General features: G+C 39.1%; 1 protein-coding gene across 3 annotated transcripts in view; it reads right to left on the minus strand.

Annotated features, from left to right (window-relative positions):
- The window catches only part of CHRM3 (cholinergic receptor muscarinic 3), a 295,948-nt gene that overhangs the window by 89,312 nt on the left and 192,428 nt on the right, over positions 1-14,208 (minus strand). For 2 of the 3 annotated variants that reach the window (XM_072993175.2, XM_078383123.1), the window contains one exon: positions 964-1,077. The gene's annotated coding sequence lies outside the window, so the exon portion shown is untranslated. Of the gene's footprint in view, positions 1-813; positions 1,078-14,208 lie in introns of all 3 variants that reach the window. The other variant, XM_072993174.2, reaches the window with a different exon arrangement.

Consider the following 14,208-nt stretch of genomic DNA (forward strand, 5'->3'; position numbering starts at 1 on the left):
GATTCACTGAGGATATTACCTTAGAATTCACTATGTGATATAAATTTCTATTAGATGCACACTGAAAGACAATTTTGCAACAAGATGTGAGATGGGCTGGACTGAACAAAAAAATTCAGCTCTGACAACTCTTCAGTGTACAATAATAGGTATAAAATATTAATAATCCATCCAGCATTTCTCTTACAAGAGCATGCATTTCTGCAGAAATGCATTATCTTCAACACCATAAGAAATATCTTATGGTGGATTAACCCAAAGCAGAAAATTAAAATTGGCTGTATACTAAAAATAAGTCTCATTGCTTTTTAATTTTAGAAGTTTTAATTCTAGAAGAACAATGACAATTTTAATGATCTAAAAGGGCACTCCTGTGCACACGACATACACACATTTTCCTGAGATCTATTTTCTAGGTAATAATAATAAGTACAATCTGCCAAATTGATTCCAACTTCTGACAAGGGTTCTGACAGTTGTTTTTGGGGTTTTCAAAGTAGAGCGCCTGGAGGTGGTTTGCCATTTCCTTATTTTGGGACTGTGCAGCTTGCCCAAGATCACACAGACTGGCTATTGTCCTGGGAAGCACACTTGGAAACTGAACTGTCAATTTTTGGCTTTACAGCCAGGTTCCCAGTTCACTGCCATATTCAACCAACTTGGTTTTTTAGGTAAGTCTCCTTAAATCCATGTAATCCTTACCAGATACAGTGCCATTTTCTTCACATATGTCAACAGGAGAAACATGTTATCTCATAAATATAATCTTACAAATATATTTCCATTCTTTTCAATTGCCTACAGCCGTCCTACCTTTGAGAATAAGTCTGGGGTGCAGTATTCAGTTGACTGAGCCTGCTGTATCCAGCACAGGCTTCTGCACTTCTTTGACAGAGAGACAAGTGTGGCAATGTATCCAAGTCATGAACATTTCATGACACACTGTAGACCATAAAGACGTACCATCAGAAATGGCACACATTTAGATGAATTTAAGAGTGTACAAGAGACAGGAGGCAGGAGAAACTGGCGATGCTCCCAGACATTTTCATCCAAGTCATGGATCATGAAGAAGATCTAAAGAAAACAAGGCAAAAAGAAAGGCTTTTAAAAGGAATGAGAATAATAAAGAGAAAAGGCAATTTGAACTCTACTTTTTATAATGGTAAAGAAAGCTTTAACTGTAAAATCACTTAGACTTTCAGGGAATCAAAAGTTCAGTGCAGTTCAAATACTTTTTAAACTGGTTCAATCTAGTGCAAAGGAGGACTTTTCAAATCTTTAAAACTAGTTTCAGCTCCTTACCAACTAATATTGTACTTACTGATCTGGGAAACTTCTGATAAACAGCTTGTACATTCAGCTCACTAAGTCTTGCCCTTTCCCACACCTCACTTTAAGATTCTGAGCTGCTGTTACAATACAAAAGGTCATGTCTGGAGCACAGATGGACAAAACTGTCCACTTCACTTCTTCACACTTCAAAGTCTACACAAACAGTTGTACACATTTTTGTGTGTATTTCTTAAAACACAGTTCTATATGCAGTTTTTCCTAAAATATATAACAAAACCTATTTTTCCTAACATCACATAATTTTTATATTACTCTTATGAATATAATCCACACAGTGCACATTTCCTTATATTTTAGTCTGTTTAGACTGCAGGATTCTACCAAAAGAAGTGCAAATTTTAAAGACTACCTAAGGTTTTTTGTTTTTTTTGGGCTCTAGCCCAGTGGTCCCCAACCTTGGGCCTCCAGGTGTTCTTGGACTACAACTCCCAGAAGCCTTCACCACCACCTCTGCTGGCCAGGATTTCTGGGAGTTGAAGTCCAAGAACATCTGGAGGCCCAAGGTTGGGGACCACTGCTCTAGCCAATAAGTAATGGGTTCTCCCAAAAGTTTTAAAGTAGAAAGGTTTTGAACTCATACATAGCCTCACAATGATATCAGTGACACCTGCCTTAGCTTTAAAACACATAGGAAGAAACATTTTAATACTGAGTTGCAAGAACATATGATTGGATTGTCAAAGAACTAAGCTCTGATTTGATTGCCAAAGAACTATGCTCTTGTTTATTCCTAATTTTTGTTTTTGCAGATGAATGAGAAACACAGGTTTCTGATTGAGTTCACTAAATTGAATACAGGAATACTTTATTCCAGTCCCAGAGTTCTATCAGTCTTCCTAGCATATTCCAACAGAACCCCCATCTGCAAGTTAAGTACAACATGCTACTTTGCACTTTTTATAACTACAAAATTAAGTCCTTTTTTAAAATTACAATTAGAGATTTTAAAATTTACAATTAGAGATTTTAAAATCGAATTAGAGATTTCATTATTGGCAGAGATCTAGAGTATGATTCATTTTCTCTTGTGTTTCGGCCATAAAATAGGATACAGTACAAAATGTTCATTAACAGATGTGGTGTGCTTGATTTGCCCTTTAAGCACCTTTAGCAATTACTGTTAAGGATGATGAAGCAGTATTTTCTGCCTGTTCTAAAAACACAACTGATTTTTGGTTTTAATGCAGATGTTTTCAGACTTTCTGGCATCCATCTAACACCATAATAGACACTACTGATGAAACACTATAAATTTCTCTACCTCCTCCTTGCCCTTCAAATCTCCTATGGAGAATTGGAAGATTTGACATATGTATATGGAAGGTACACCTTGCCAAGACAACACTGTATTTTTTTATTGTAGGATTCAGTTTTTCACAAAAAGACTTCACAAAAAGACTTCAAACCACTAGCCATTTCCAGCAGTCTAAATTCAATACAGATAAACAGAGGCTTATACATATAGATGTTTACTACTCCTGCCCCCCCCCCAAGCCAATACATTCAAACGATTCCTTCTGTAGTAAAGAACTCGAAAGAACAGAAATACTGGCAATATTCCACTACAACATCTTTTCAATAAAACTTTACTGGCATCAGTAGTTTTATAAACATAATTCAGGATAATCAGCAATTTATCTTAGAAAAAAATTATAGAGGAAACTTGGGTGTATGAACAAATACCAGCAAGCATACACACATTTCTATAGTGGGACTATATGTTATGTCCAGAATCACCACTCCTGCAATACTAGGCTTTTGTTTTTCTTTAGTGCACTTCCTTAACAAAACAATGGAATATACAGATGAAGAAAGATAAATTAGTGACCCTCACCTCTCACATACCTTAACAATTATGGCCCTGTGACTGTACTCTTGCTAAGGCTCTTCCACATTTCCATTGTTAATGTTAGCTGACATGTCAAAAGACAGAAGACCACCGTGTATTATATATGATCAACCATTTTGAAAATGAAGAATGGAAGATGTGTTTTCCACAAGTTTGCTCTTTAATAATTGTGACTCAGAATCAAAGAGATCAAAAAGATTACGTTTGTCAAGGAATTAGATCTTGTTGGAATGCCTCTGGATGTACTAAATAAAACTGGCTTGAATGGAATACAATTTTGTATGTACACAAAACAATTTACTCCACAGCACTTTCATGCTACCCTGTTTCCCCGAAAATAAGACAGGGTATTATACTAATTTTTGCTCCAAAAACACACTAGGGCCTATTTTCAAGGGATGTTTTATTTTTGTCATATACAACCATCTAAATTTATTCAGATACAGTCATGTCATCTTTTGGTTGCTGCACAATGGTGGAGGGTGGGGTTTCACTTAATTAGGGCTTATTTTTGGAGGAGGACTTATATTACGAGCATCCTGAGAAATCATACTAGAGCTTATTTTCAGGTTCGGTCTTATTTTAGGGAAAACAGGGTAGATTCATTTATTCTCATAATATCTGCACAAGATATATAATCTCTAGTATTATTTTAAAATCGTATCCTGGGTTTTGAGTTGGTCCAACAATCATGGGCCCAGATCATGACTACCTAGGATTCACACATGCTCAGAGGGCAAGGCGGTGACTGTCACAGGCTACATTTTGGTGTTCAAAGAATAATAATTTTTAAAATCATAATGGGTGTGCTCAGTTTTTAACATAATCAATAGGTTCACATTGCCAGAGAGATGCCCCCTGGATAACTGCTCTAAGCAGAACTCCTGGTATGATCACATTCAATTTGTAATTATATTTATTTGAAAATATATCTTATTAACATTAACTTATTAACATTCATTTTTTTAAAAAAAACAGCAGAATTGACTAGGATTTTCCTCTGAGGGTTTAGCTGTTTGTATATCAAATGCTAATACAGTATATCATGCTAAGAACATAAGAAGAGCCATGCTGGCTGAGTCCAAGGTCTACGTCAGGGGTCTCAAACTCAATTTACCTGGGAGGCAGAGTCTGGGTGAGGCTGAGCCGCATCAGATTTTCCGCCAAGCGGAGCAAAAGCCTGAGGGGCTCCAAGGAGGAGGAGGAGGAGAAGGAGGGGCACGCGAGCCCTTGTCACCAGCCACGACCCCCTCCAGCTCCTTCTTCACTACCAGCACCACCAGCAACAGCAGGATGAAGAAGTGGAAAAGGAAGGGAGCACTGGCGGGAGAAGGAGGGCATGACATAATTTTTTTTTAAAAAACCTCACAGAAACGGCTTGCCAAAGCCTCCCACGATATTAGACAGAACGGGGTGGGCCTCCACAGGTGTACACACACACACATGGAGGTCCAGCAACCTTCCTCTGAGGGCCCCCCTAAAAAAAAAGGCACACTCAGGTGGCATGGCTGGCAGGCTGCAGTTCCGGATGGAGGGTGCAAGAGGCGCTGTCTTGGGAGACAGCTGGCAAGTGAGGCGAGGCTTTTTTGACTCTTGACAGCAGAGGACGTGGGCGCTTCAGGGGGACAGGCAAGGCGGGGGCCACAAACTATCAGCCGGTGGGCCGCAAATGGCCCCCGGGCCGCATGTTTGAGACCCCTGTTCTATGTAGTCCAGCAAGATATTTATGAGCTGCCCAGAAGCAAAGGAGGCAGGCAGGCAGGCAGGTTGGTTGGTTGGTTTAAAATATTTCTATCCCACCTTTCGTGGGGACGTGGTGGCGCTGCGGGTTAAACTGCAGAAGTTTCTGTGCTGCAAGGTCAGAAGACCTGCAGTCATAAGATCGAATCCACGTGACAGAGTGAGCTCCCGCCACTTGTCCTAGCTCCTGCCAACCTAGCAGTTTGAAAGCATACAAATGCAAGTAGATAAATAGGTACCACAACAGTGGGAAGATAACGGCGTTTCGTGTCTAATCGCCCTGGCCACATGACCATGGAAACTGTCTTCGGACAGTTGAGCACCGCCCCCTAGAGTCAGACACGACGGGACAAAATTGTCAAGGGGAACCTTTACCTTTACCTAGCCCACCTTTCTCCCCAAAAGTACCCAAAATGGTTATGAGTACAATAGCACCTCCTTTTCTCACCTGCTTTGTATTCCCAAACAAAGTTGTGCAGAGGCATAACTGCCTCCAATAATGGAGGTTACATGAAGCCCCCACAACCCGCAATGGCTGATATCCAGGGACGTTGGCAAGTCTTTATGTCCAAGCCCCAAGTCTGAGTCTGAGTCTGTGGCACCAAGTCCCAAGCACCAAGTCTGAGTCCCCATTAAAAACAAACTTTTTTCTCCAAAAAATGGGAGGGATGGGAGTTGCAATTCATTGGAAGAAAGAAAGAAAAAACAGAGTCAAGTCTGGGTCAAGTCACCGGTGTGACTTAAGTGCGTCTTGACAGCAAATCCTGCAACTCAGGTTTCTACCTCTGCTGACATCCTTGTCCTCATTTCATGTACCTAATGCCCTTTCAAAGTTTCCAGGTTCATGGCCTTCTGGTACAAGCAAATTCAACTGTTTATATGCTGTGTGAAAGAAGTAACTTATTTCATATGTATTTAATCTTAAATTTCACTGGCCAGTTCCCAGTTCCAGTTTTAGGAGAGGGGAAAAACATCTTCCTATACATATTCTCAACACTATTCATATTGTTAAACCTCTATTATGTCCCTTTATTGCCTTTTCCCCTAAACTATAGAAAGTCCTGGCTATCACAACTTTTCCTTATATTGAGTTATTGCAGTGGCTTTATCCATCTGCAGTGGCATGCCAATGCTCAACAAGTACAACACACAAAAAGACACTTCTGTGCTGAGCCAGTCAGCCCAGGTATCAGCTGAGAACAGCTGGAGATGGACATGCAACAATTCAGTCCAACACACACAGAAACACACTGAGATATAGTAACCAGAATTACATGCAATAGTAAAGGCTTCTCCACAGTCCAGTAAAAACTGTCCAACACACACAGAAACATACTGACATATAGCAACCAGAATTACATGCAATAGTAAAGGCTTCTCCACAGTCCAGTAAAAACACAGGATGAAATATTCTCCCCTTTTAGAAGGAAGACTTGGATTCATCTTGTGAATTTTAGGATTTTAGCCGCCTAGAGTGGTCCTAGCCGCCTAGAGTGGTCCTGACCCGACCAGATAGGCGGGATATAAATAAAATAAATATTAAATATTAATATTGTGCTATGCTATGGATTGAGAAATCCTCTGGAACCATGTGGGGATGGGACACAGGGAACTGTGTTGGGATACTGAAATATGGAGGATTTTATGGAACTGCCCTGAGCAAGTAGAAATACTTTTCCATTTGGACAAGACATGTCTGGATCAAAGGTACAGTACAATGACAACAGAAAAGAAGGAAATGAGCAGTGACTTTTATCTAATATTTCATATAAGCTTAATAGTAATTGTGGCGTCCACCCTGGTGCCCCTTTTGCTTGACCTTCAAGCCTCAGAGTACACGAAGGCAAACACTCTCCTCTTTAACACTGCTGCCACCAGGTGATCCCTAAATCACCATTACCTCAGAAAGATTCAGGTCCACTCTTCAAGTTCTTTTAAATAAAACTTTGGTTTATTGATTACAGAGATTCATAAATATCTTCAGTAGCTAATCACACCTCAGAATTTCCCAAATTACACACTCTATTACTCTCTCTGACTTTTTCTCTACTGCCTGCCCCTTACGTTTCTCTTACCGACTCCAGACTGACTCAGGCTCCGCCTCTTATAGCATCTCTCTCATCATTAATATGCTTGAACCATTATTACATAACAAACATAAACCATTACATAATATAACATGAACCATAGACCTAATAAATAGAGAACGCTACAGTAATTTATACTTAACAAACAATTTATATTCACTCTAAACAACCTAACTAGTTCATGGAGCTGTGCAAGTATTTTATTGTTTAAGTCAAATATTAACACAAGAAAATCTAGTTTTGAATATTCAAACTTAGCATTGGTAGCTATTATTTCCATACTGAATATTTCCAGGCATGGTGAAAGGTGCTGATATCCCCATTTCATATATCTAATCTTCCTTTAATGCAGGGGAGGTCAATTAATTTCTATAGGGGGCCACATGAAAAATCTGAACTGTGTTAGGGGTTGGGTGGGTAGTAATAGGCCCCCAATTTGTGGGTAGTAATAGCCCCCATTGGGTGAGGCCCTGCAGTGAATGAACTACAAGGCTGACATAGTTAACTATGTGAGCGTTGCAATTTGTTCACCTCGGGGGGGGGGAAGGGGAAAAAAAAAACAGACACTGAACTAACTTACCTGTCCTCAGTTCCCCCGTGGCCTTCCTCTCTGACTGTCTTCTATCCCATGCAGGCGACATGATGCGTCATCACATCATCTGTGCAAGGATCACTTCTGGCCTCTTGAGCCGCAGGCTCTGCAGCCTGCAGCTCAAGAGTAACAGACAAAACTTGCGAGATCTCAGCATCGGATCTTGCGCGTTTTGCTTACTGCCATGCTGGGTGACCAGAGCTGGAGCTCTGGCTCACTCAGTGGCAATGGGCGGGCCGGACAGGAACGGCGACGAGCGGGCTGGACAGGAGCGACGACTGGCGGGCCAGACAGGAGCGGCTCTCGGGCCATATGTGGCCCGGGGGCCGCACTTTGCCCAGGTCTGCTTTAAAGCTATCCAGGTTCATGACCATCTGATACAAACAAATCCAACCATTTAACAACGTGGTGAGTGAAGACAGAAATTTCTTTCATTTTTATTTAATCTTAAGCATCTCAGGCCAACTCTCATTCCTATTCTATTCTAATAGGAATTTTATTCTTATGTAGAAGAAAAAAATCTTTAAAATATTTGTAACTCAAGCAAAGCCTCCATATGAAATGGAAGACAGGAGTCTGCTGCCCAGTTTATCTCATGATTACACCTCAGGAACACTGCAACTATTGATTATTTTACCCACAGAAGTAATATAGCAGACTGCAGGAGCCTTTTCTTCTAGATGACTTCCCAGTATTTCAAATAACCCTTCTATCTTAGGTCATTCTTACACTCAAAGCTTTGACTTAAGTTACAAAACTATTTATCGCTTCCTCAGTACTTGCTTCTTTTTAATTTTTTTCTGCATAATTTGTACATCATTCACAAGCTACATATTAAATTAAATAATAAGAAGGGTATATGGATAATGTATTATTTTATTTTTATTTATTTAAAATATTTTTACCCCATCTTTTTCTTTAAAAGGACAATGTCCTCTCATAAGACCTCTTCAAACAAGCTTTCCCTCAGTGTCTAAGTGGGATTTTTAAATGGCTTGTTATATTTTACTTCTTTGGAAGTGTTTTTAGGATTGCTTTTGTTTACCATTTTGCAGAATGGTATTTGTTTTTTTCCTCTTTAATATTTATATGCATATTGTTTTTAGCTTTAAATATTTTTAATGATGTAAGCTGCCTTCAGTCCTTTTTTTTGGAGAAATGTGAGGTAAAATATTTTAAATAAATAAATATTGTATATTTCTGTTTTAGTTTAGATAATGCAGGATGAGTTTTAAAGGCAATGAGCCTCATGGCGCAGTGGTTAAACCACTGTACTGCAGCCAAAACTGTGCTCACGACCTGGGGTTCAATCCCAGGTAGCCGGCTCAAGGTTGACTCAGCCTTCTATCCTTCCGAGGTTGGTAAAATGAGTACCCAGCTCGCTGGGGGGGGGGCAATGTGTAGCCTGCATAATTAACTTGTAAACCGCCCAAAGAGTGCTTGAAGCACTATGGGGCGGTACATAAGCAACACGCTTTGCTTTTTTGCTTTTTTGCAGATGCTGATTCTTAATTATTTATCTACTTCTATTATTTCTTCCACCACTCACTTGTGCAGCCAAGGTGAAAAAGGTAAAAACATCAATGATATCAGGTCATTAAGGGCATGGATGCCCAAGAAACAGAATCATGGCAGGAGCCTCATAAAACTGGCACACCTGTTCACTCCATTGTTCACTGTCCAATAAGTGAAGGCATGGATGACTTGAGGCCCTATACATGTTGTTACTCTGCCATTCCCCTCTCCTCCATTCTGGCTACAAGTGATGGAAGTAACAGTCCAACAACATCTGGAGGGCCCCAAGGTGTCCTGCTCTACCTACCAAAGAGAAATCCATGAAAGGCTACAAGTTGCCCAGCCTTGTAAAAAATATCCATGGTATCTGGTACACAGTATGTAGAAGAGAGAACACTGAGAACACTGATCCCTGAAAAATGCACTTGGACAGCCTTATTTGGGAACTTAAAGGAATAGTAAATGGAGCTATACTCCTCCACTCACTGGCTATGGTATGTTGCTATAAATGCCTAAAAGTCATTCCTTTCAGTAAATCATTAACCTTTAAAAATCCCAACCTCTCTTATGTTCACCTCTTCATTTTATTTGGCAGTACATGTTGTTTTGTCACTTGCTGAGTGATAGAGGTGGAGCAACAGATTAAATTAATTTCATTTAAAAGTCTGTACTTTTCAATGCTCCTTACACTTATCTGAAGATTATTATAAGTAGTGAAGAAAACCACAAAAGCCCTTTAAAATTAGCTGAAAACTTTTAAAACTTCAGTGATACCAAAAAAGGCCAAATTGAGTAGAGTTTCAACATCTTAATTGGTATGGGATAGATATCTGGATATCTGGAACATCATTATTTAAAAACACTGTGTGTGTGTGTGTGTATGTGTGTGTATGTGTGTGTACACACGTATATGTGCACACATGCACACACACATGTATATAGTTTTTAAATAAAGATGTTATTTGATACTTTGTTCATTGCTTCAGAAACAAAAAATAAGTCAAAAGGAATTTCCATTTTGCCCCAGATTATTGAGAGTTGCACTTATTTCCACTTAAAATAAATGTGTTTCAGCTTATATGTCTTTACAGCTTAATGACAGTTGTCTAATTACTATCACACTGATGATATATTTTTAATTTAGCTCTTTCCTCTCAAGAAAGTGAAGAGAGAAAGCAGGAATCAAAGCGCTTTGATCCCTGCCTTCCCCCACCACTTTCTTGCAATGAAAGAATTTTGGGGTTAGAAAAGTGGGTGGGCATCTTATACACGGAAAAATATGGTATTTTAAATTTTCAAAGCAAATTCATCCGGGAAGGCAGCTACCATCACTTCTGTGTGGCTATCCTTTTACAGTATATATGTAATAGCCACACAGAAGTGATGGTAGTTGCCTTCCCGGATGAATTTGCTTTGAAAAGGTAACAAAATGATCATACACACATGCCATACTGCTAAGGAATATATATCAAAATGCCACTGGAACAAAAACAAAAACCAGCAAGTGGGAACTAAATCGCTTGTACAACGCTGGCTGGTAAAATAAATCACAAATAGCCATGTCTCACGTGACTGAAAATTGATGCTACAATGTAACTTTGGCATAAGTAGGGAATAATTCAATTGTATAATCATGTCCTAACTTGTGAAAAGACCATAGATGGCCAGGAGGAAAACTGTCTATGTTACCAATGGCTGACTTCTCCAGGAATGCAGAAGCAGGCACTACTGCTGGGTTGTATTATTCTTTGCTGAGTTGTATTACTTCCTGATAAATGCATTTCTTCTGCTTCTCTTAAAATAAACAGAAAACATGTTCTCATATACACCAAGGAGTTTAGCAATCTGAAAGTTTTATTCTGAATACCAGGAAAGTAGCAGACGCAAAATGAATTTTGTCTCTCAATACTCACAACAAAACTTTAAAACTGCTCATTTACAAATCTAAACTGTGAGGAAAAACTAGTAAGACAATTTGGGCAAATGCTTCGGAAGATTTTTCAGGATCGTGCTGGTGGCTGAAGTTTAAACACTGCATAGCATTAGTTGAAAAACCAAAAGTGATAAAGCCGAGAAACCTGTTCTTCCAATCTGTTTCTTTCAATGCAAAACATAGTGAAAACTATCAGCAGCATCATGTCCAGTCAGAAATGATATTGTTCTGTAGGGACGTGCTTCGGATTTTGGTTTTTTTTTTTCTTCCAGAAAATGAAGTGAGGTGGCAGCACATATCTGTTTCTCAGCCAATCCAAAGTGAAATGAGAAAGGCTGAAGCTGTGACTGAATCAAAGCAGGGCTCTCTGAAGTGCTAAATTTGGCTTCAGCACTTTGGAGGTTAAAAATTCAGAGTGGCAGCTTTTGTTTTAGAGGACCCAGGGGGTGACTGACAGCTGGACTACGGTGCCTAGATAATGCAGGATGAGATTTAAAGGCAAGAGCTAGGTAAAGAACAAATTGCACGGCTCCTGGAGGTTGGCTGGGAAGTGTGAAGGAGGGAAAAACCGATGAGGAGCTTTGTCCTCACTCGAGCAGTGGTTCATGGAACTGAGATTCATGCTCCCCATCCCACGTCAGAGTCCTTTATTTTATCCCATGCTTATTTTTCCCCACTGTTAAGAGAAAGTCATGGACAAATACTTGAAAGTAGTTGAACATAAATTGAATCAGACTGGCTACAAACTGGGTCGAAGAGAATGGACTGAGATTTGTAAGAAAGATAGCCAGGCTGGGCAGCTGAGGGGCTCAACTCCGAGAGAGGTCCGGAAAGAAAAAACTAGAAACCGAGCCTTCTCGGTGGTGGCCCCCTGGCCTTTGGAACATCCTTTCCCCTGAGATCTGCCTGGCTCCCTCACTGGGAGTTTTTAAGAGTAAACTGAAGACCTGGCTCTTTAGGCAGACCTTCCCTCCTGACATTACTTAATTTCTTCCCCTGGTTTTTCCATCTTGGATTATGTTTGCTTGTTTTATTGATGTTTTTAATTTTACTGCTTTTTGGACTGTGAACCGCCCAGAGTAGATTCATCTAGATAGGCAGTATAAAAGCGATACTACTACTACTACTACTACTACTACTACTACTACTACTACTACTACTACTACTACTACTACTACTACTACTACTACTACTACTACTAATAATAATAATAATAATAATAATAATAATAATAATAATAATAATAATAATAATAATAATAATAATTTTTAAAGAAAATTAAAGCATATTGTGTTCACATATGCATATGCTCCAAGTACGAATTTCTGCAAGAGCTGGTGAACACTACTACTAGAAAATTCCTTGTGCCACCCTCCTGACAATGACGTCTTTCTGGCTTGTTTTATTTCTCTCAAACTGACATGGAAGGCCTAGCCTTAAGCAGGGCATTCATGCTATTACAAGCCAGACTCATATTCAGAAAGCCTAGTGGCTCTGGTCCAGACTTGATAAAGGCTAAGGGATTTCTGAATGGGAGAACATCCATCATCAAAGTTAACCCCTGTCTCTATAAGACAGAGTAACCAACTGAGCTTTCTTATCTTGGCTGGAGCTATAATTATTTTTAGATAGTGAGACAGATGTTCTGGGTGGTAGATGCAGGGGCTGGCTAAGGTGGAGCTATCACATGGACTCACTCACACCCTGAAAGTTAGCATATATTGAGGTCTAGTAGCAAATGGTGTCCCTTGTGTATGCCAGGGACACCATTTGCTACTAGACCTCAATATAAAGGACAACAAGGAAACTTCACTTGCCGTTCTTTTCAGTATACTTAGAATAGGACTGGGCACCATCTTATCTTTTGCCTCAAGCAGTAAAATCCTTTGGGCCAACCCTGCTTATGAGGAACTAGAGCGTTAGGTGGTGATCTGGAGAGTCAGAGATATCTGAACAGTTACAATGTCAATTTTTATAGGCATAGATGTCTTATGCCAGAGCCCCTTCAGTGAAAAATAATTGGAGGAAAAGATGGATCCAGCATTCAGATTTTCCAATGACAGGAAGATAAGGCAAGCACTGTGTAGAAATTAAAAACCAAAAAGGTCCGAAGATGGAAATGTTGTTTCCTTCTACCCACATCAGATGACCTTTTTCTAAACATTTCAGTTGGTTATTTTGGGTTTATACATCCTAGATTCATTGTCCTTTATTTTTAAGTACTTATTTCAGGAAAAAATAAACAGCCTTTAAATGGGAAGGGTCAGTTTATGATTTGAAAATACCAGCTTCTCATACAACGGCATGTAATTCTACCTCTTCTTTCATCTCAAACAACTTGCAGCCAAGGAAAGCAAACAATAATAACAATTGATTGAGTGTTTTCAAATCTTATGTATGCTTGCAAAAAAAGTTAATTAAATGTTTTCAGAAAGTGAAACATTATCTTTGCTGCTGTGGTGGGGAATCTTGGATTTCTTTCTGAGGACATGACAAAACTTCTTGCAGATTAAAAACAGTGCATTTATATAATCTAATAGCAATTGATCTTTGATAATGTAAATGCATCTAGTTAAATTGTTAGAACTCTTGTAAGAAGTGGCAGATGCTTATACCAGTACAAGCCAATATTTGGGGGAAATATGCAATAAACCACATCTAGAAGTACATGGTGGTATTACTTTTACACACCCCTATTCCTCGCTATTTGTGTTTTGAAGTGGTTCTGAATGAGAGTGAAACTAGATGATACGTTTCATGTGTTACATATACATGAAATAACATATTCACTTATCTTAGCAACAACTTTTCTCATGTATACATCTTACATTAAATAATATATCAACAAAAACAAAAAAGAAAAAGATAACAAAAACAAAATATAATAAAATAAGACAAAGATGTTGCGGCACCTGAAAGACAAACTGCTATATTTTAATGTGTGCTTTCACAGAACAAGTCCACTTCCTCAGACAAAAGAGTGAGAAGAGACTACATGATAAAACATTCATACAAGATAAAGAGACTGGTTAGTGGACAGAAGTTGGAAATTGTGTGAGTCACTGTTGTATTGTACATCTACTAATGACTCAAGACCCTTGTTTGATATTCTTTTCCTTTGAAGCTTCGTTCTGTA

This window comes from Pogona vitticeps, chromosome 1 (genome assembly GCF_051106095.1).
Source record: "Pogona vitticeps strain Pit_001003342236 chromosome 1, PviZW2.1, whole genome shotgun sequence".
Classification (NCBI taxonomy): domain Eukaryota; kingdom Metazoa; phylum Chordata; class Lepidosauria; order Squamata; family Agamidae; genus Pogona; species Pogona vitticeps.